Source organism: Megascapheus bottae, chromosome 1, assembly GCF_031878675.1.
Source record: "Megascapheus bottae isolate mThoBot1 chromosome 1, mThoBot2.hap1, whole genome shotgun sequence".
Classification (NCBI taxonomy): domain Eukaryota; kingdom Metazoa; phylum Chordata; class Mammalia; order Rodentia; family Geomyidae; genus Megascapheus; species Megascapheus bottae.
The window spans coordinates 7,976,742-8,000,396 of NC_143509.1; the positions used below are offsets into that span (position 1 = coordinate 7,976,742).

Below are 23,655 nucleotides of genomic sequence, written 5' to 3' on the forward strand. Positions count from 1 at the left end.
GCTCTTCTCATTGTTGGTATACAGGAAAATCGTTGAATTTTTTTGCCAGTTCTGGGGTATGAACTCAGGGCTTGAGCACTGTCCTTGGGCTTTCCTCAAAGCAAGCACTCTACCACTTGAGCCACAGCACCACTTCTGCCTTTTTCTATGTATGTGGTTTCCAGGAATTGAACCTGGGTCTTTGTGCAAGCACTCTACCACTAGGCCAGACTCCTGGACCAGCCACTGTCATTTTTAGGGTTAATTTTATACTCTGCTCCTTTACCAAAGTTTTGAATCAGCTCAAGTAACTTGGGAGTGGAGTCCATAGGGTTCTTTAAATACAGAATCATGTCAACTGAAAAGAAGTAAAGTTTCACTTCCTCTTTCCCTATTTGGGTCCTCTTTATGTTTGCTTCTTGCCTTATTGCTCTGGCTAGAAATCGTAATTACAATATTGAAGAGGAATGACACATTTCACTGACACATTTTTATATAAAATTTGCATTTGACAGAAGTCACTGGTGAGAGTTAAATAATACATAATTTAACAATACGATTAAGTTACATTCTGTTTTTAGTAATTGCTTATTTTCACATTTGATAGATGGAGGTTTCAGCTTAACACCTCCCTGTAGATGTACATTGCATGTTAAGACAAGTCAGATCTCCCGTCACTCTCCCTTTTCTTTTACTCCTTCTCCCATCACACACATGAAGAACCACACTTCATTTTTTTTCACATATGGACCTTCAGTATTACGCCTATATTCTCTCATAGCTCCCTCTTCCCATTCATTTCAGGCTCTTCTACCAGCCTCCCATAGAAGAGTCTGGTTTTCTAGGTATTTCTTTGGTTAAAATGTCTGGGAGCTGCTCTAAGGCCTTACAATACCCCACTGCATTCCTACATCTTCCATTCTGAACCATACTTTTCATGCTCTCATCTATGTATAGAACACACAAGCTTTTCTTAACAGAGAAGAGCCTCAAATCTATTCTTTTGGACATTCTTTCCACTTTAGTGAGTCCATAGAGATTTGTATGCCTAGAAACAATCTGTAAAATTGTGAGCTCTGGGAATTAAGCATCTAAGATCAAAGGAAAGCCGATTATCAGTCTGTCCTGTGACATCTCCATAAATATCTCCAATGTTATATTATTCTACAGCTGGAATTTCTCCTGTGTCAAAGTATGTAAGATTGATTGTGAGGAGTGGGGCTGAGATTTTATTATACTTCAGGCACCCAGGGATCTTCTGATCTGTACTTCATGACCATGACCCAACAGAGAAGCAGTTCAACCCAGTAAGTAGAGAGTGATATCACAGTAAATATGCAAGCATGTTTGTATAACTTTCCTGGTGATCCAGAGGTTTCATTCCTATAGAAAACACAGTTCTATGTCCTGTGTCCTTAACTAGAGAGCAGAACAACTATTTCTACATAACAAGGACAAGCCAGCAGTTGCAATATGCAACTGGAGGAGGATGAGGAATAGCAGTAATGAGAACTTTCTTAAGACTTTTGTTCTGCTGAAGGTTACAGAAATCTGACTTCAAAGCTTTCTACTGTGTTTTGTTTTTCCTGTAGTTGAAAATGTTTCCTAATAGAATATGATTGAACACACTATTCTTTCTTTTTTCTTTTTGTCGGTCATGAGGCTTGAACTCTGGGCCTGGGTGCTGTCCCTGAGCTCTTCAGCTCAAGGCTACTGCCCTTAAGCCACAGTGTCACTTCTGTTTTTTTTAGTGGCTAACTGGAGATAAGAGTCTCAGGGACTTTCAAGCCTAGGCTGCCTTTGAACCGTGATCCTCAGATCTCAACCCTCTGAGTAGCTAGGATCACAGGTGGGAGCCACTGTGCCCAGCTTGAACACACTACTCTTATAGAAGCTGTGGTAGATGGTAAGGTTAAAAAAAGAAAACTGTGAAGCCATAGTTCTGTTTGTCTATTGACACAGAATATCAAATTTTGGAAAGTGGGATTTGTTAAAGACTTTGATAGGCACACAGTGGAAACCAGAGCATCTGTCTCACTTCTCTCTGACATCCAAGAAGAGGTTGCTGATTTCTTCTTTGGGAGATTCCTAATTGGTCACAAAACAGAAAAGCAGGAGTCATGGCTTGAAATCAGTACAGGAAGTGCAAGGTTCGATCGATGGCAGAACAGGAAGGACTAAATGTCAACCACCATTGCTCATATCAACATACTCCTAAATTCCTGAAATTGGTTCAGGGAAAAGTAGATATAACATCAGGTATTGATTTAGTCACTTGACTTGAAAGTCAAAAGTGGAGCTGTGCATCAGATTGGCTCTCTTTAGAGCCAATCTAAGGCAATGTCGATTATATCTGTCTACAAAGAAATGAAGACCTCAATGTTTATGGAAAAACATTGTTTTCATTTCTCAATTAAACAACAGATATTGAACTCCCAAAAAAGGTAGAGCTGTGGCTCAAGTGGAAGAGCACCACTTTGGGAAGGAAGGAAAGATTCAAATTCTAAGGCTCACTGTCTCTGTCTCTGTCTCTCTGTCTCTGTCTCTATCTCTCCCTGTTTTTGGCCCTCTCTCTCTCTTTTACACACACACACACACACACATACACAGAATATCAAGATGGAAATTAGTAAATGAAAGGATGAGGAAGAAATTTCCTGGGAGATATCAGGTGCTTTACAATATTTTCTGGAACTGATTTGTTTATATAAAATTAATGTTTGATAATTCAGTTCTGTATATTTAAGGAAGTGTTTTAAGTAGCATATCTCTAGAAATTTCACTATTCATGACTTTAGTATTTGTTTATGATAAAATAAAGTTTGTAGGAATGTTTCTTTCTTTCTTTTTGTTGGTTGAACTCTGGGCCTGGGCACTGTCTCTGAGCTCTTCAGCTTAAGGCTACAGCCCTACCCCTGAGTCACAGTTCCACCTCTGGTTTTCTGGTGGTCAATTGGAGATAAGAGTCTCATGGACTTTAGCACCCAGGCTGGCTTTGAACCATGATTCTAAGATCTCAGCCTCCTGAGTAGCTAGGATTACTGCTGTGAGCCACCATGTCCAACAAAAATGTTTCTTTATAGATTGTTTGAGAATGAATCTCACAAAGAAAGAAGACCACTAGTTGGAATATCTTGTAATAATCTTACAAGAATATGCTATATTTTCTGTGATAAGAAAGCACTTCCTGTAATGTTCTAATGTAGTTGAGTATCTAAAATGCATTTATAAAAGGGGCATATGAGAAAGAAGAAATCCAGGATGACTGGGTAGATGACAACGGAAACTATTATTGATGGACTCAAAAGAGTCCTCAACTAAAACACTCGAATTGAAAATTATTGCTGAATTCTGAGTTCTTCAGTGGTTATTGCTCTCTTTTTACATCAAAGGTGTCCAATAAATATAGGGCTGTGTAATCTAACACACATCTCAGAATTTTATCTCCTGGGACTCTCAGATGACCTTGAGCTACAACCTATGCTCTTTGGGCTCTTCCTGTCCATGTACCTGATCACTGTGCTTGGAAATCTGCTCATCATCCTGGCAGTCACCTCTGACCCCCACCTCCACACCCCATGTACTTCTTCCTCTCCATCTTGTCTTGTGTTGACATTGGCTTCACCTCTACTACGGTCCCCAAGATGTTGGTGGACATTCAGAGTCACAGCAGAACCATCTCCTATGTGGGCTGCCTTACCCAGATATCTGTTTTTCTCATTTTTGGCAGTATTGAAGTTTTGCTTCTTACTTTGATGGCCTATGACCGCTTTGTGGCCATCTGTCACCCCCTGAATTACCTACTCATCATGAACCCTCGTCTCTGTGTCTCCTTGGTTCTGATATCATTTGTAGCCAGCATCTTGGAATCTCAACTTCATGTGTTGATGGCATTACAGATCACCACTTTCAGAGAGGTGGAAATCCCGAATTTCTTCTGTGACCCTTCTCAAGTCCTGGATCTTGCCTGTGTTCACAGCTTCACAGATAACATCATTAAATGTTCTATAGGTACATTATTTGGTTTCTTTCCCACCTTAGGGACTCTTTTCTCTTATTATAAAACTACTACCTCACTACTGAGAATTCCAACATCAGGAGGGAAGTACAAAGCCTTCTCCACCTGTGGCTCTCACCTGTCTGTGGTCTGCTTATTCTTTGGGACAGGAATTGGAGTCTACATTGGATCTGCTGTGTCACAATCTCCCAGGAATATTGCAGTGCCCTCAGCAATGTACACCGTGGTCATCCTCTTCTGAACCCCTTCATCTACAGCTTGAGGAACAGGGACATCAAATGAGCCCTGAGGAGACTCTACAAGGCAGCAAGCTGGAGCCAGTTAAGTTACATTTGGTTATGTTGTTGGTTTTCTTGCTGTTCATTTGTGTGTGTGTGTGTGTGTGTGTGTGTGTGTGTGTGTGTGTGTGTGTGTATGTGTGTGTGTGTGTGTGTGTGTGTTGTTCCTGGGACTTGTTCTCAGCACCTAAGCACTGTTCCTGAGCTTTTATGCTCATGGTTGTCCCTCTACCACTTGAACCATTCTTCCACTTTCTAAACTTTGGTGATTAATTGGTGATAAGAGTCTCACAGATTTTCCTATTGATGCTGGATTTCAGCTGGGATCCTCAGATCTCAGCCTCTTGGGTGAGAAAGAATACAGGTGTAAAGCATCACCTGCAGTGTGTTTTTTGAAAAGCGAATCTATCTGTGCATGCAGACCTCTAAATTCAGTCAGACAGTAAAAATCATGTTTTGGTTATAATTGCTGATCACATTCATTCCTTAAGGACATCGTTCAATGATGCATTTATTTGATATGTATAAATGTTCTATTTTAATGTACATTCCTTTATACACATTATGAAATGTATGAAAGGTGTAGAAATTTCAGATAGTTTCCTGAGATGAAGGATAATAAACACAGCATGTTGTAATAGTATACCATACCATAGTAAAATAGTAACTAATATCTAATAAAAATTTAAATGGGTCAAAATGTTAGTTATTTTTCTCTGTGTACTTTACCAGAATAAAAATGGTTCATGAAAAGAGATGGGTGCTTTTTTCTTTATTGCGATTAATTATACACACAATCATTTTTACACGTATAAGGATCATCATTATGATTTCCAAAGCTTGTGTTAACAAAAAAATACAAAGAGATCAAGCTCTACATAGGAAAATAGTTTAACTCTTGAACATTAATGATAAAGTTGTATCTTCTTGATTAGGTGATAGCAAGATAACTAGAAAGCCAAGAGAATGGGAAAAGATTTTACTAGCTATACATTAGACAAGAATCTCATATCTAAAATATACTTAGAGCTAAAAAATTAATCCACCCCCAAAGAAATTCTTGAAAGGGCCAGGAGCATGGCCTAGTGGTAGAGTGCTTGCCTAGCACGCACCAAGCTTGGGTTCAATTCCTTAGAACCATTTACACAGAAAAAGCCAAGAAGTGGTGCTGTGGTTGAAGTGGTGGAATGCTAGCCTTGAGCAAAAGAAAGAAGCTCAGGGACAGTGGTCAGGTCCTGAGTTCTAGTCCCAGGACTGGCCAAAAAATGAAAAGAAGTCCTTCAAAGAACAACAACAAGCACCTGGTTAATAAGTGGGCTAAACATTTAAAGAGAGACTTCTCTGATGAAGAAATAAGAACAGGCAATAGATACACAAATAAATGTTCTCCACCTTCGGCCATAACGCATTTGTCAATAAAAACCACATTGAGATTTTATCTCACTCCAGTTAGAATGGCCATTATCAAGAAAACAAATTATAACAGATATTGGTGGGGATGTGTCCAAAAGGGAAACGTTACTACACTGTGGGAATGTAATCTTGTTCAGCCACTTGAGAAAGCAATATGGAGATTCCTCAAAAGACTAAACATAAAACTTCCTTATGACCCAGCAATCTCATTCCTGGATATTTTACCCAAATGACTACAACCAGGCTGTACTAAAGCCACCAGCACAACCATGTTAAGGTTTACTATAGCCAAGATATAGAATCAATCCAGATGCCCCTCAGTGGATGAATGGATCAAGAAAATATAGTATATGTGTATATACACAATGGAATTCTATGCTTCAATTAGAAAGGATGACATTGCCCCATTTGTAAGGAAATGGAAAGACTAGGGAAAATTATATTAAACAAAGTAAGCCAGACCCAAAGAAGCATAGGCTTCATGGATTCTTTTTCTTTTTTGGTGTGGGTCATGGGGCTTGAACTCAGCCTAGGTGCTGTCCCTGAGCTCTTCAATTCAAGGCCATCACTCTATCCCTGAGCCTGGGCGTTTTCACTGAGCTCTTCAGCTGAAGGTTACCATCCTACACTTGAGCCAAACCCCACTTCCCATTTTCTAGCGGTTAATTGGAGATAAGAGTCTCTGGTCCTTTTGTGCTCAGGCTGGCCTTGAACCTTGATTTTCAGATCTCAGTCTCCTGAATAGCTAGGATTACAGGCATGAGCCACCATGCCTGATGTTTTCCCTCATTTGTAATATCAGAATATGCCTGTAAATTTAGAAGTAAACCCAATGGATAGGAAAAAACAGAAAAATTATACTTGTACATGATTAATTAAATAGGACTCTAAACATCCACACAGTGGGAACAAATGAGGATATTCTTAGGAGAGAATCACAAAGGCTCAATATTTAGGCGCATATAATCATATCATTTCATGTTTATCAAAATGAACTCCAAGAAGCAGAAATAAAGTTGTTTTTTTTTTTGCCAGTCCTGGGTCTGAGACTCAGAGCCTGAGCTTGAGTCCTTGGGCTTTCTCAAGGCTAGCACTCTGACACTTGAGCCTTGGCACAATTTTGGCTTTTTTTCTGTGTATCTGGTACTGAAGAATTAAACCTGCGCCTTTGTTCATGCTAGGCAAGCATTCTACCACTAGGCCAAACTCCTAGCCAAAATGAAGTTTTTTTAATTTTTTACTTTTTGTGGGCTTTTCCCCCTCCTGTTTTTCCTCTTTTCTCACTGTTTTTGATTTCTATACCTTTATCTTGATTATAAGTTTATCTGCTTTGGGGAGGGAAAGGGGAAGCATACAGATGATGGGACAAAGAGTGAACTAATTCAGTAGTGATACTTGCTAGACACAATGTTAGAAATGAACTATAAAACTTGTGGTCAGAAGGGACAAAAACAGGAGAAAATGAGGGAAGAGATGACACTGTTCAGAAAGAAATGTACTCAATGCATAACATATATAACTCCCCTGTACATTACCTCTGCAGTAAAAGCAAAGTAAACCATACCCAGAGGGAAAAATGTATACCCCAGGCAAAAACATTAGACCCTACCTGCTAAAAGCCACAGGACAGACACATGGCTTTTCATGGCAGATCACTTGCTGAATAAGTACCAGGCTCGGATTCCAATCTCTACTACTGCAGGAAAAGCAAACACAAACCTCAGATCACAATCTTATTTACCACTCCTGAGAATACATGCAAAGGAATGTAACTTGGCATATAGATGCAGGCACACCCAAGTTTATCAGGGCCCTGTTCACAATAGTTAAGCTGTGAATCTGTTCAGGTGCCTATCAATGGATATAAAAATTGTGGTACATATACACAATGCAGAACTACTGAGCTATAAGAAGGATATCATTATTTTGTGAATAGAACTAAAGACTATCTTGTTCAGTGAAACAAGGACAGATATCAAGATGCATTGTGTTCACCAATAAGTGTGTAAAAATGAAACAGCCTTGTATATACATGACTCATTGATGCTACTAAGAAAGTTAATAAAGTCTGGTAGAAAGACACAGATAAAAAGAAGAAAGACAAGTATCAAGATTTGTCTACTATGGCACATGCAGATGCTGTATACATGCACATCTGAATAGTATTGAAACAGATGGTAGCTATGAAAATAACACAAAAAATTGAAACCATGAAGATTCTAGAAGGAAGGATAAGGGAGGAGGGAAAGAAAGAGTAATGCTGGGTGTGAATTTCATTTTAACTGGTTATATAACTGTATGGAAATTTAAAACCTGTGTATAAATACTTTCATAGGATAAAATAAAAATTTAAGTATGATACTGTGATTCAGGCACCGGTGGCTCACACCTGTAACCTAGTTATTCAGGAGGCTGAGATGTGAGAATTGTGGTTCAAAGCCAGCCAGAGTGGGAATGTCTGTGAGACTCTTGTCCCCAGTTTACCACCAGAAAATCCAGAAGTGGAGCTGTAACTCACATGGTAGACTACTAGCCTTGAGTAAAAGACTGGGGACAGTGCCCAGACCCCAAGTTTAAGCCCCAGGGCTGTCATTCACATACACAAAAAAATCCCATCCACGAAAAAGAAATTTTACTTAGAGATAAAAGTACTAAGAATATAGAAAATGATGTTTGATTCTTCATATATATCTAACTCTCCAAATTTATATGTAACTTGTGTGCTGTTAGTGTCATTAACAATTTTTTTAAAAATGTGCTGGATTTTATTTATTGTTATTATTATTATTATTATTGTTATTATTATTATTATTATTATTATTATTATTATTATTATATCAGTCCTGGGGACTGAACTCAGAGTCTGAGCACGGTCCTTGGGATTTCCTCAAGGCTAGTGCTCTACCACTTGGGCCACAGCACCACTTTTCTATGTATGTGGTACTGAGGAATTGAACCTGGGTCTTCGTGCATGCTAGGCAAGCATTTTACCACTAGGCCAAACTCCAGGATTCTATTTTATTATTTTTGAGGTAGGGTCTGGTAGGTAGCCAAGCTTTGAACTTTTCATTCTCCTATGTCAGTATTTTAAGTTCTGAGATTATAGGCATGAGTCACCTTGCCTTTGTGTGTACAATTTATTTTATTAAGATTCATGGGAATTAGAAAATATTCACAGGGGTGACACTGGTCAAGATGCATTGTATTCATAAGCTGTTTTGTTAAATGGCAACTCCTCTGCATAACTACTTAAAGATAAATTTGAGCAAAGAAAAAGGAAAATAAAGATTTGTATCTTAAAGGTCAGAAGAAAGGAATCCAGGTGACATAGCCCCCTTGAGGAGTGAAAGGTCTCAAGCCTTACCAAAAATAATAGGTTTTTATTTTGTTCCTCTTTCATCAACATTAACAAGTCCTTAGAGACGGAGATACCATGAGCTAATTTGCCTGATAATCAGTGTTCAGCCTTGAGCTCTCAAACCTAGATGATTGTAAATAACCAGCTGGTGTTCTCCAGTTTTGAAGTTTACTGATTCAAGTCCAGTTGTCTTGCTTCATATCTATCCAGACTTGAGGGTTGTGTCAGGAGTCCACACAGGATTCTGTTATTCTGTGGGTCCTGAGGACAGAGCTTTCCTCTCCATCACACACCACTGATCACGGAGGGGATGGGTAGTCATTTCTTTCTCATTCTCCCTGGTAATGGTAGCATAGTCTGGTGAGTGCTGTGGGTGAGCCTGGCAGGCTGGATCTGGGTAGCATTAAGAACCTTACCATTAAGATGCAAAGATGGAGCAGCTAGCTAAAAGCTGTGCCCCAAATGCAGAGTCTTCCACCCTCCTTCCACCCAGTGCCCCCCATCCCCAAGGGTGCCTGGATCATTTTCATTTGATATGAAATCATTTTAAATTTCCTCTCTGATTTCTTCATCGGCCCAGAGATCATGCAAAACTTTGTCATGCTATCTCCATGTGTGTGCATATTTTAATTAATTTCTCATTTTTTCCCCATTAGGATCCTTGAAGATATAGAGAATTCTTTTCTTTCACTTTGGTATTTGTTAAGACTTGCTTTATGGCCTGAAATGTGATCTAACTTATAGAAAGTTCAAAGGGTCCCTGAGAAGGGCTGGTGACTCACGCCTACAATCTGAGCTACTCAGGAGGCTAATAGAGTATTGTGGAGGTATCTATCTGTTAAGCTTATTTTATCTATGGTGCTGTTTAATTCTTTCAGTTATCTTTGTGATTTTATTTTATTTATTGGTCTATCCAATGTTGAAAACACTGTATTGAAGTCATTAATTGTTATTGTATCTAGTTTTATTTTTCTGGTCCTGAGACTTGATTTCTGAGCATTCTGCACATTGTTCTTTAGCTTTTGTACTCAAGGCTGGCACTCTCCTACTTGAGCCAGATTTCCATTTTTGGCCTTTTGCTGGTTATTTGGAGATAAGAGTCTCATGGACTTTTCTGTTCCACTGGCTTGGAACAATGATACTGAGATGCCAGTCTCCTGAGTAGCTGGGATTACAGGTGGGAGTCACTAGGTATTTTATTGTACTCAAAGCTTTACCTGGATTGCTCAAATACACATCACTTGGGTGTATCTCTAAAATAAATGGAATGCATGAAAGGACAAATGATGGATGATGGGATTTGTCAGAAATTAATATTTTGGACGAGATTTTCTTCTCCCTTGAGAATTTCCATGTTGGATTATTTAATCTGAATGTAGTTTTAGTGTTACACACTGGTATAGTTACATTTCTTTCTTTTGACACCTTTTTCAATCTTCAAAAGGTGCTCAGGCAACATGGATGCCCACAGCCTAACCCCAGTCACCAAGTTCGATCTCCTGGGCCTCTCAGATGACACTGAGCTACAGCCCGTCCTCTTTGGGCTCTTCCTGTCCATGTACCTGATCACCGTGCTCGGAAATCTGCTCATCATCCTGGCTGTCACCTCTGACCCTCACCTCCACACCCCCATGTACTTCTTCCTCTCCATCCTCTCCTTGGCTGACATTGGCTTGACCTCCACCACGGTCCCCAAGATGCTGGTGGACACATGGAGTCACAGCAGAACCATCTCCTCTAATGGGTGCCTGACTCAGATGTCCTTTTTTATGCTTTTTGATTGTCTGGACAGTCTGCTTCTGACCGTCATGGCTTATGACCGCTTTGTGGCCATCTGTCACCCCCTGCATTACAAGGTCATGATGGACCCTCGACGTTGTGGCTCACTGGTTGTGGCGTCTGTTGTATCAGCCTGCTGGTGTCCCAGTTACATAACTCTATGGTCTTACAGCTCACTTTCTTCAGGAGTGTGGCCATTTCTCATTTCTTCTGTGATCCTTCCCAGCTCCTCAGCCTGGCGTGCTCTGACCTCTTCACCAATGACCTTGTCATGTATTTTGTGGGTGCCATGTCTGGTTTCCTCCCTATTTCGGGAGTCCTTTTTTCCTACTCTAGAATAGTTTCTTCCATACTCAGTGTGTCATCACCAGGCGGGAGGTAGAAAGCTTTCTCCACCTGTGGGTCTCACCTGTGTGTGGTGTGCTTGTTTTATGGCACAGGACTTGGGGTGTACCTCAGTTCGGCGGTGTCAGTGTCTCCCAGGATGGGGGCAGTGGCTTCTGTGGCATACACAGTGGTCACCCCCATGCTGAACCCCTTCATTTACAGCCTCAGGAACAGGGACATCAAACGGGCCATAGGGAAACTGCTGAGGAAAGTCTAACCTCAGTGGGATCAGAGTCTTCCTTCTGGAGAAAGCAGCAAGCCCACATTGAGACTCAGAAAACAACAACAACAAACATCTCCCGTCGCTGACCATGTCATTCATGTTTAAAAAATTGTTATTGTAAAGGTTATGTATGGAGAGGTTACAGTTAGGTAAGCTAGGTAATGAACACCTTTCTTTTTGGATAACGTAAACCCTTCCCTTTCCTCCCCACCCTCCACAAGTTGTAGAGTTCATTTTCAGCATAGTGTGTAGTATCACTGCTGAATTAGTTCATCTTTTGTCCTACCATTTTAGTGCTTCCCGCTTACCCTTTGCAAACAGGTAAACTTATAAGCAAGACAAAAGGCACAGAAAACAAAAATAGCAACAGATAGAAAACAAAGACAAAAAACCCCTTTCGTCTCCATTTTTTGGAGTTCATGTCTATAAATATCATTTTATATGACCGTATGCACAGAGCTATTGAGCCTTTGAGATCCTCTCCTAAGAATATCCTTCTTTGGTCTCACTGTGTGAATGTGTATAGTCCTGTAAATTTATCATGTTCAAATGTGTCTTTGTCTTTTATCATCCAGTGTGTTTACTTGTAGACTTATAGGCACATTCTAATGATTAAAATGGTGGAAACCATGCAACCCATGTTTCATTGGATCTGGCTTACCTCACTGAATATAATTTGTTATAAGCCTTTCCATTTTATTATGAATGGCACAAAGTCATTCTTTCTCATGGAAGCATAGAATGCCACTGCGTATATATAAGCACCATATTTTCTTGATCCATTTCTCCATTGAAGGGCATCTGGGTTGATTCCATATCTTGGCTATGGCAAACAATGTTAGAACCAATATGGTTGCCCTGGTAGCCTTAGGGTGGATTTGTATGTGGTCAGTTGGATAGATGACCAGGAGTAGGACTGCTGGGTCATATTATTTTGAGGAACCTCCATACTGTTGTCTAGAGTGGTTGAGCAAGTTTACTTTCCCACCAACTGTGTAGCAGAGTTTCATTTTGGCTACATTCCCACCAGAATCTGTTATTGTTATTTCTTGATAATAACCATCTAACTGGGGTTAGGTGGAATCTCAATGTTGTCTTTATTTGCATTTCTTTTGTGGCAAGAGATGTTGAACATTTCTTCATGTGTCTATTGGACATTCTTACTTCTTCTGAGAAGTCTCTCTTTAATTCTTTATTTTTTGCCAGTCCTGGCCTTTGCCCTCAGGGCCTGAGCAATGTCTTTGGGCTTTCAAAAAAGCTAGAGCTCTACCACTTGAGCCAAAGCACCACTTCTGGCTTTTTCCATGTATGTGGCACTGAGGAATCAAATCTGCATGTTTGTGCATGTTAGGCAAGCATTTTACCACTAGGACAAACTCCGGGCCTCTTTTTAATTCTTTTACCTCCTTATTAAATGGGTAGTTGTTTATCTGAAGATTTTTTTGAGGGTTTAATTTTTTGAGCAGTAGGTAAATGTTAGATATGAGACCCTTCTTGTCTGAAGCATAGCTGGTAAAAATCTCCTATTCTGTGGGCTTTCTATATATCTTGTTAGCCATGTTGGCCATGCAGAAACTCTTCAGTTTGATGCGATCTTTGGTTTCTTGTTATACTGGATCTTTTCTTAACAAGTTTTGACCTGTGCCTAGGAACCCTAGTGCTTTCCCTACCTCTTCCTGTAATATTTTCATGGTATCTTGATTTACACTGAGAGATGCCTAGGCTGGCTTCAGATAATGATCTTGAGATCTCAGCCTCCCGAGTAGCTAGAATTACAGGTGTGAGGCACAGGCGCCTAACTAAATTTTTACTCTTATTTTTCTTTAAGCATAATTTTCTTGATGTTTGTGTGTACTTCTATTCAGTCCATTGGCAGTCTTTTTTTTCCAGTCGTGGGGTTTGAACTCAGGGCCTGAGCACTGTCCTCGAACCTCTTCCTCAAGGCTAGAGCTCTACCACTTGAGCCTCAGCACCACTTCTAGCATTTTTCTATGTATGTGGTACCGAGGAATCTAACCCGGGTCTTTGTGCATTGTAGACAAGCATGCTACCACTGGGCCAAACTCCTGATCTCACCTTAAAAGTCCTTCAGATGGTTATTTTGAACTTGCTGTCAGATAAATCAGAGATCTCTATTTCTTTAAGGAAGACTTGAAACTTTTTTATGTACATGTGTGAAAATGGGACAATGAAGCTTGTTGAGATTGATTTCAGAAGAGGAACAGATGAGAGAGTTCTTGTGGGGCTGATTTTGATCATGCTACATCATCTTCTCATGTGGACATGTTAAATGGAATCTTCTTGTATAACTGATGGATGCTTTTTATTGAAATAGGTGGGAGGAACATAAATATTTTCTCAACAATTTAATGTATTTCTTGGCTTGATTCGCGTTTGCCCCCACCCTTTCATTTTGCAAGATTGTTCTTTTTTGGTGGGTAATGGGGCTTGAACTCATCCTGGGCATTGTAATCCTGATCTCTTTAGCTCAAGGCTACCTCTCTACCCTGGAGCCAAGCCCCACTTTCCAATTTGTAGAGGTTAATTGGAGATAAGAGTCTCTGGTTCTTTTGTGCCTGGGCTGGATTTGAACCTTGATCCTCAGATTTCAGCCTCCTCAGTAGCTAGGATTACATGTGTGAGCCACCACACCCAGCTTATTTGGGTGATGTTTTTTTTGCCAGTCCTGGGGCTTGAACTCATGGTCTGAATGCTATCCCTGAGTTTCTTTTGTTCAGGATTAGCACTCTACCGCTCTACTTCCAGCATTTTGGTGGTTAATTGGTCATCTGAGTCTCTTAGACTTTCCTGCCCAGGCTGGTTTCAAACTATGTTTTTGTTGTTGTTCTTGTTGTTTTTGTATTTTTCAGATCTCAGCCTACTGAGAAGCTAGGATTACAGGCGTGAGCTTCTGGCATCCATGTTTATTTCTTTTTTTTAAAATTGTATTTTATCGTTAGGGTGATGTATAGAGGAGTTACTGATAGTAGGTATGTTACTTCTTGAACATTGATACCCCTTCCCATTTTTTCCCAGCTTCCCCCCTCCACCCCCTCCCAGTTATCTTGATTTTCCCCCTTTCCCTTCCCATTTCAAATAAACACATAAACATATATACAATATACCAGGTACCAAAGTCAGATACAGTAACAACATGAGATAAACCATAAGGTGAGAGGGAGGGGGGAGAGAGAAGGAGAAGAGAAATACATTCACAAGTAGGTTAAGAACAACAAACACAAAGATAAACCTCTTGTTTCCATATCCTGGAATTCATTTTGCATATCCTCATCCTGTATGGCCATATGCACACAGCTATTGAGCTATTGTGATCCTCTGCTAGGAGAATCCTGGATGTGTACTAGTTTTTGCAAATGAGGGAAACCAGGGAGCTATGATCCTTTAGGTCTGGCTTACTTTATTTAATATTTTTTCCAAGTTTTTCCATTTCCTTATGAATGGGTTGATGCCATTCTTTCCGATGGCAGCATAGAATTCCATTGTGTATAAATACCACATCTTCTTGATCCAATTATGTACTAAGGGGCACCTATCTTCGCTATAGTAAATGATGGCAGCTGTGTTCTTTATTCTTTTGCATGGTTGTGTTCTTTGTTTATATTGGGGTATTTAGTAAAGTCAGACATATATACTTGTTTCTTTGCTTTTGTTTGTTTAGTGTTAGTTCTAGGGCTTGAACTCAGATCCTAGGGCTGAGTTTCTTTTGCTTAAGTCTAGTAATCTACTACTTGAGCTGCAGCTGGGCTTCTGGACTTTATTTTTCTAACTGGAGATAAAGAGCCATATGCATTTTTCTACCTGGGCTGACTTTGAATGATGTTCTTTAGATTTCAGGCTCTTGAATCCCTAGGTTACATTTATAAGCTATCAGTGTCCAGTGAGTAGTTGAAAATGTAGACAAGTGGATATATGCATACATGAGATTTAGAACCACTAGTTAAGCTATTTAAGAACTTTTAAAATCTTTACTACAATGCTCCTGTGCTAGATAATCTTTACCCTCATTTTCCCAATAAGAAGTTGTCCATATGTGTTTTTAAGAATTCATGCATTTTCTCTTACCTCTTCTCAGTTAAACCATAGTGAAAGGAAACCAAATAATCAATCTGAGTTACTTTTAAGTAGCAAAATTAAAGCATTTTTGTGTGTATGCATGTATATGCCATATCTGGGGAGGATTGAATTCAGGGCCTTGGCACTGTCTCTTTTCTGGGTACCTCCTCACTCAAGGCTGATGCTCTACCATTTGAGCCACAGCTCCACTTCTGTGAATTCTATTCTCAGTACTTCCATTCACAAATGGAGCAAGAAAGAGAAGTTCTTACAAATAAACCCTTCAAGTGTAACCAAAAGCACTTATGTAAGCCCATAAGCACTGTCCTGAAAGGTAGGAATTTTAATTAGCGTGCTGTATGTTTTTTATCAGATAACAAGAAATTATCTGTTTTGCAGGGTCCTGGTGGTTCACACCTGTAATCCTAGCTTTTTACACAATATGCTTGTGATACAATTTAAAACTGTCAAGCAGGTGGAAATTTCAAATTTCTCCTGTGTCCCTTTTTGAATTCTTCATCTCAGCTGTGTTGAAACTTTTCTTTAGTCACCTTGTCAAGGATTTTCTAGTGTTCCCTGTGGTTTCTGCCCCATGTAAGGAATCTTCTTCTATTATAAAATTATATCATCCATCATGAGGCTTTTCCTCAGGTGGGAAATGCAAAGCCTTCTTCACCTGTGGCTCTCATCTCTCTGTGGTGTACTTATTTTATGGAAGTGCCATTGGTGCGGGTCAACAGTATCAAAGTCTCATAAAGAGAGTGTGGTGGCCCCTATTTGAACCCCTTCATCTACAGCCTGAGGAACAGGGACATCAAGTGTGCTTTATTTAAGCTGGGGGGCAGACTAGTCCAATGACATTCACTACCCTTGTTCTACTGTCCAAGGTATTTATTTTTGGCTTCTTATGCTTATCATCCTATGCCAGACCTGTGCTTCTTCAGACCTGCATCCTCAGATCTCAGACTCCTGAGTAGCTAGGATTACAGGTGTGAATCATCGTGCCTGGAGAGATAGGGGTTTGTTCACTCATCTGAGATTCAGAACTCTCCTGAAGTCACAAACCTCTTGTACCACAACACCACTTCTGGCTTTTGGCTGGCTAGTTGGAAATAAGAGTCTATTCTTGCCCAGGCTAGCTTTGAACCTTGATCTTCATATCTCAGCCTTCTGAGTAGCTGAGATTACAGGTGTTAAACCACTGGTACTCATTTCTACCTAGTGTTAAATTTGACCTGCCCAGTTCTTCATCACAGCTACCTCTACCATCATTCTTCCCATCTTGACTATTCCCCCCACAAAACAATTAATTTGAGGTTTCCCACTTCTGTTATCGCAGACATACATTGTCTGTTGTTCTTTTTGGCCAGCCTTGGGGCTTGAACTCAGGGTTTGAGTACTGTCCTTGGGCTTTTTCCTCAAGGCTAGAGCTCTACTGCGGGGCACGTCACATCAAAGGTAAAAGGCCCACCTCATGGCCCAGTGCTCACTTCCTGGTTTTGGAGGTCCAACCTGCCTGTCTCCTGGTTGGGAGGTTTGGCTATGGTTTGTGATGTAAAATAAGGCTACCTCGAATCCATGGATTGGCCCCGCTGCCCTCTCTGACCTCACCTACCTCCCCCTGTCCTGCCTACTTTTATGTTAATAGATTCCTGCTTCTTACTTTAGCCCCTGGTATCTTCCCATTAAACGAGTCTGCTGTGACATTCTCCCTGGCGCGTCTGTGTCTTCCCTCTGGAGAAGGGAGGGCTGGGTGAAGGCAGCCAGCCGGCCCTATCCTTTCTCGGTCTCGTCTTAGTCGGGGCATGTTCTCTTTGCCCTTCCTGCTGGTCAGGAGGCAAAGAGTGCTAAAAACCCCTACGCTCTACCACTGGAGCCACAGCACCATTTCTGGCTTTTCTATGTATGTGGTGTTGAGGAATCAAACCTGGGTCTTCATGCATGCTAGCACTCTACCACTAAAACAAACTCCCAGCCCCTTTGTTCTTTTCTGATTCATACACCTGCCCTCTCCCCAACTAGCAACCTTCCCATTAAACTTACTTTTGCTAAAATCTGTTTTCCAACTTAGTGTTTAACTTACCCTTCTTGACATTCATGGAACTTTATCAATTGTTTATTTGTTCCTTATCATCTATATTTTCCTATAATGTGGTCAAATGTAATTGAAGGATTTTGTATTTTGTGCAGGTCTTGGGGCTTGGACTCAGGGAATGGGCACTATTCCTGAGGGTTTTTTTTCCTCAAGGCTAGCACTCTGTCACTTGAACCACAGCCCTACTTTCAGACTTACGGTAGTTAATTGCAGATAAGAATCTCACAAACTTTTCTGCCTGGGCTGACATTAAACCATGATCTTCAGATCTCAGCTTCCTGGATAGCTAGCATTACAGGTGTGAATACTAGTGTCTGACTAAGTCATTTTTGATGCTATTAAATGCATTCCCACTTGGGTCTGAAGTGGGAACTCAAAGCGATCTTGCCTACCCACTCTGTATGGATCTTCTGTCCAAGGCTCAGTGAACAGTTGTGCTTGCTGTTGGCAAGGGCCTCTGTAATAATTTTGAACCAGGTCAAGAAATATTACTTTGCACCAGTGGCTCATGACTGCAAACCTAGCTACTCAGAAGGCTGAGATCTGAGGATAATGGTTCAAAGCCAGCCCAAGCAGGAAAGTCTGTGAGCCTCTTATGCCCAATTAACCACTAGAAAACTGGAAGTGGCACTGTGGCTCAAATGGAAGAGTGATATCCTTGAGCAAAAAGAGCACAGGAACAGAGCCTAGGCTCCATGACCCACACAAAAGAGAGAGAGAGAGAGAGAGAGAGAGAGAGAGAGAGAGAGAGAGAGAGAGAGAGAGAGAGAGAGAGAGAAATTTAAGAATTTGTTCCTTACATTCATTATTCATCCATTCAAAAAGAAGCCAAGACTTTAGAGAATGTCTAGCCCTCAAGGATTGATCGATAGCAGAAGTATAATAGCCTCAAATTGGAAATAATCTAAAATGTCCAGTAACTGATGACTAGATAGACAAAACAAGAAATATTTATACAATAGGCTGTTATTCAAAGGGGTGAATTACTTGATAGATGAATCATACGTTGATAAATTATGTCCATAAACAATAAAAAGGGGCCTGGAGTTTGGCCTAGTGGTAGAGTGCTTGCCTAGCATGCACAAAGACCCAGGTTTGATTCTCTGTACCATAGACATTGAAAAAGCCAGAAGTGGTGCTTTGCGTCAAGTGGTAGTGCTTTAGCCTTGAGAAAGCTCAAGATAAGCTCTGAGTTCAAGCGCCAGGACTGGTAAGAAAAACAAAAAACATAAACAATAAAAAGTATTCCTTTATCTAAGCACCAGTGGTGGTTTATGTCTGTAACCTGCTACTCAGAAATGCTGAGATCTGAGCTTCACAGATGGAAGCCAGCCCAGGAGAGGAGAGTCCATGAGACTCTCATCTCCAGTTAGCCAGCAAACGAAAGAGAGACATGTGCCAAGTTTTAGAGCACTAGCCTTGAGCAAAAACGTTCAAGGACAGCACGCAGGTCCTGAGTTCAAGGCTCAGGATTGGAATACACACACACACACACACACACACACACACACACACACACACACACACACACACACACACACACTGTACCCCCATAATGTGCATAACATGAAACACATGCATTGCTGTATGGTTTCTTTGGGGGTATTGCCTCATTTTTGGTGGGGTGGGGACTTGCTTTTACTTTATATTCTACTTTCTGCACAGATTCATTCACATTTTGTTTTCCCACTTCTAGGATGCTAGCACCTGTGTGGGCTGCCAAAGTCATTAAAGACATTTCTAGTCTTCAATATGCTTGATGGCTCAGTAGCAGAGCCACAGGAACTGTAGTGATGATGGGTTATTTCTCATACAGTTCATTTTTGGTACAAATGGGATACTGAAAGTCAAGGCTGTTGAGACTTCCTGTAACACTAATATGTCACTCAGGGAGAAACTTCTATTTTGAAATTAAAATCTTTTTTTTGCCAGTCATGGGCTTGAGCTCAGGGCCTGAGCACTGTCCTTGGACTTTCTCAAGGCTAGAGCTCTCCACTTGAGCCTCAACACCACTTCCGGATTTTTTCTATATGTGGTACTGAGGAATCAAACTCGGGTGCATGCTAGGCAAACACTTTAACCACTAGGCCAACCTCCTGGCCCCTGAAATTAAAATCGTAAAAATTTTTTTTGTGCCAGTCCTGAGGCTTGAACTCGGGGATTGGGCACCTTGAGCTATTTTGCTCAAGGCTACTGCTCTGCCAGTTGTGCTAGATCTCCATTTCCAGTTTTTGTTTTGTTTGTTTGTTTTTTGGTGGCTAAATTGGAGAAAAGAGTCTCATGGGATTTCCTTCCTGGGCTGGCTTTGAACTGCCATCCTCAGATCTTAGCTTCCTCAGAAGGTAGGATGACAGGTGTGAGCCACTGGCAATCAGCCTGAAATTAAAATTTTTAATGGGAGACAGCAATTAGTGAAGTTTGATAAACAGTCATGGGAAACTTCTTGTTTAGAATGAGAAAGGCGGTTAAAAATCTCCAGGGCATTGATCATATTAACTAAAAATGATCAAACATAGTAGATAAAGAAAAAAATTAGAGAAAACAAATGTATCTGTCTTTAGAGATTTAGGTGGCTGGCAAGACATTTATTCTGTCTCCCCTTTAAAGTAAAGAACAATTAAATGAAGGAGTTGCTCTGAGAACTCTTTTCTCAAGGTCTTGGAAATATCCCCAAAGAAAACATGGGGACTCTTAAGGCTTAGGGATTACCTAAGGGGGATATCTCCTTGAGCTTGATTGTTTTGTTTGTTGGAAAAAGTTACCAGGGGGAAAGGAGACGTGTCAGACAGGGTTCTATGATGCAGTCTGAAAGTGATGCGTCTTATAATTGCAAGAGCTTATTTAGAAGTAAATGAAAATTAAATGGAAGCAATAGGGACCCAATAAAGGTCCAAAGTTTCTAAAGTATCTTCTCCAAATTAGCAAGACAAGCCTCCCTGGGTGCTTATTAAACACGAGAATTCTTGGCTCCTTTCACAGATCTTTTAAGTCTGAAACTCCTGGAGTCAGACTCAGATTTTTAATGAGCTCTTAAAGTCATTTCTGCATGGTTGAATTTGGGAACGTGTGGCTCTAAGGGGTTTGTTAGCATGAATAACTTTAATGAACAACGATAGACCCACAGAGGACTGCCATTTTCAGATTTCAGGGCTCTCTGCCTCCTTCCGAATGCTCATGTGTACATCTGAAGAAAGAATGATGTGTTCATTTTGGAATTCATTAAAAATACTCTGCATTTTTTCTTTTGGGAACACTGCACTTTTTCCATATATTTTTTATTGTAATTAATAGAAGGGTTACATTATATTCATCAAATAGAAGGTGCATTACTTCACAAATATTGATACCCTTTCTCATGTCCTCTTTCCCATTTTCCTCCCCTCTCCCCCTCACAACTTGATTTCCCCCCTTCCCTCTCCTATTTCAAATAACCAATTAATCATATATAAGATATATCAGATAACAAGGTGAAGTATTGTAACATGACATAACCAAGGGACAGTAAAAGAAATGAGAGATAACATAGTACATCAAGGACAACAATCACTCATTATATTGCTTTTGTTTCCTTATCCTGGAGGTCCTTACATTTAGTGTTGTACTATTTGGCCTAATGTCTCTAGATTTTGTTCTATTTTAAATCCCTGCTAGGAGAGCCCTAGGTTCCTACTGATTATGACAAATGAGGGAGACTTTTGGGCCTATGTTCCTTTGAGTCTGGCTTACTTCACTTAATATGATTTTTTCTAAGTCTTTCCATTTCCTTACAAATGTGGCGATGTCATTCTTTCTGACAGCAGCATAGTATTCAATTAACACTGAATTTTTTTAAACTGCCATTTCTTAATGTTTCTATGTTCAGTGGAATGTTATTCCTCATATGAAAATCAAATTATTTATCTTATCTATTTTTTCTTAAAGAGTTTATTAACATTGATTTTTACATCATATTTCAAATGATGTATTTAACAAATAAATATTCAAGAAGTGAATCTCTATTAATCACTGCCACTTACATTTTAGAACATAATTAAAATTAGGCTGAGGGTTTGTATATCATAGATACATATTTGCCAATCCTGGGACTTGAACTCAGGGCCTTGGCACTGTCTTTGGACATTCAAGGCTAATGTTCTGCCACTTGAGCCACAGCGCTATTTCCAGCTTTTTCTGTGTATGTGGTACTGAGGAATTGAACCCAGGCGCCATGTGTACTAGGTGAGCACTCTACCATTAGTCTGTGCTCTGGCCCCAATTATTTATCATTTTAAATGGGCGTCTTGATCTTTTCCATTTGAATGTCTGCATGCATGCTTCTCCCTTCTCATGCACATTGGCAATTGCAGGTGGCATTAAAAATTACAGACAACAGCTGGGAGTCTGGCCTACTGGTAGAGTGCTTGCCTAGCATGCACAAAGACCTAGGTTTGATTCCTCGGTACCACATCCATAGAAAAAATTCAGAAGTGGTACTGAGGCTGAGGTGGTAGAGCTCTAGCATCGAGAAAGTCCAAGGACAGGGTTCAGGCCCTGAGTTCAAGCTGAGGATCGGCAAAAAAAATTAGATGTAAATTTTGATTTCTATTGTACTGAAGTAGATATATTTACCTGAACACGTAATGCATATTTATTTATTTTTGTTTGTTAATGCATATTTATATCTTAAGAGTGATGCACATTTAAATTCCTGGGAGAAATTGGTCAGATGTGGGGCTTGAACTCAGCCTGGGTACTGTTCCTGAGCTTTTGTGTGCAAGGCTAGCACTCTACCACTTTGAGTCACAGCACTGCTTCCAGTTTTCTGGTTCAGGATCAGGAGAAAGGCTTTGTCTCCAAGGTGGCTCTGAGCGGCTGGCGGCGATCCACACTGTCTTCTTGATTCAGTTTTCTGCCTTTTTCCTCTCTGCCTGAGACCACTGTGGTGCTTAAGTTTACTTAATGTTGATCTTTGGGTATGAACTTTCCCCTATGATTTTAGAACTGGTATCTTGGTGAGAGCACAGAAAGACTCACACTAAACCGTAGCCATCTTCTGCCACTGACAAGTTCTTTTATCTCTATTAGTATTAGTATTATTTTAATAGTTGTACTAAGGATTTGACAGTTACCAAAGGAGTTTTTGAATATAATATATCTCCATCAATATCACTTCTCCAAAAATGTCACCTTCCCCTACTCATGCCTTCACTCTCTCCTCGCCCTGAACATTTTAATGACCCATCTGCTTCTTTCCATTTCACTGCGAGAAATCATACAACACAAAGCTTTGACTTCTCCCCCATATTAAGGTCAAATTTGAGAGCACATATTCATATTATAGTAGAAGGACAGTGACATATGTCTTAATAAAACCCCTTATTTATTTCTACAAAATGAAGATTTTATCATTATGTTTCTGAGTATCAGAAAATGAGGTAATGGAAATCTACAGGGTAGGACAGAGGATGGTAGAAGAATGAAGACAGAAGGGGGGAAATGTTATTAAAGATTTTATACATACCCTTCAAAATGAAGACAATTTAAGGGAGGGGAGTTTGGGTAGAATGAAGGAGAATGAAAGTGTTGATAAGGATCAAGATGCATTGTGTTCATCAACTGTTTTATTGAGTGGAAACTCCTTGGACAATTACTTTAATGTAATTCAAATGTTTATCTTTTTTAAAAAATAGAATATTGAAGACATTGTTGATGTTGGGACAGTTGGGGAGACAGAAAGGGTATCAACAACCAAAATACATTGTACTCACAAACTGATATGTTGAACTGTATCATCTTGGTACAACAAATTAATATTAATATGGTAATGAAGAAACCAGTGCACAACTACATAAAATCCTATTCTTTTTTTTGCCATTCCAGGGGCTTGAGCTCAGGGCCTGGGCATTGTCCTTGAACACATTTTTTCTCAATGACACTATTCTTCCACTTGAGTCACAGCACAACTTCTGGTTTTTATTTTCTTTTTATGAGTTTCAAGGGAATCGAATGTAGGGCTCTGTGCATAACAGGCGAGGTCACTACTCTAGGCTACACTCCTGGCCACATGTCATG

General features: G+C 40.1%; 2 pseudogenes; both read left to right on the forward strand.

Moving 5' to 3' along the window:
* Positions 1–2,138: 2,138 nt before the first annotated feature.
* On the forward strand, positions 2,139–5,214 carry LOC150068265 (olfactory receptor 7E178-like; annotated as a pseudogene).
* A 5,289-nt stretch (positions 5,215–10,503) lies between these two features.
* Positions 10,504–11,429, forward strand: LOC150068266 (olfactory receptor 7E178-like; annotated as a pseudogene).
* The last annotated feature ends 12,226 nt before the right edge of the window (positions 11,430–23,655 follow it).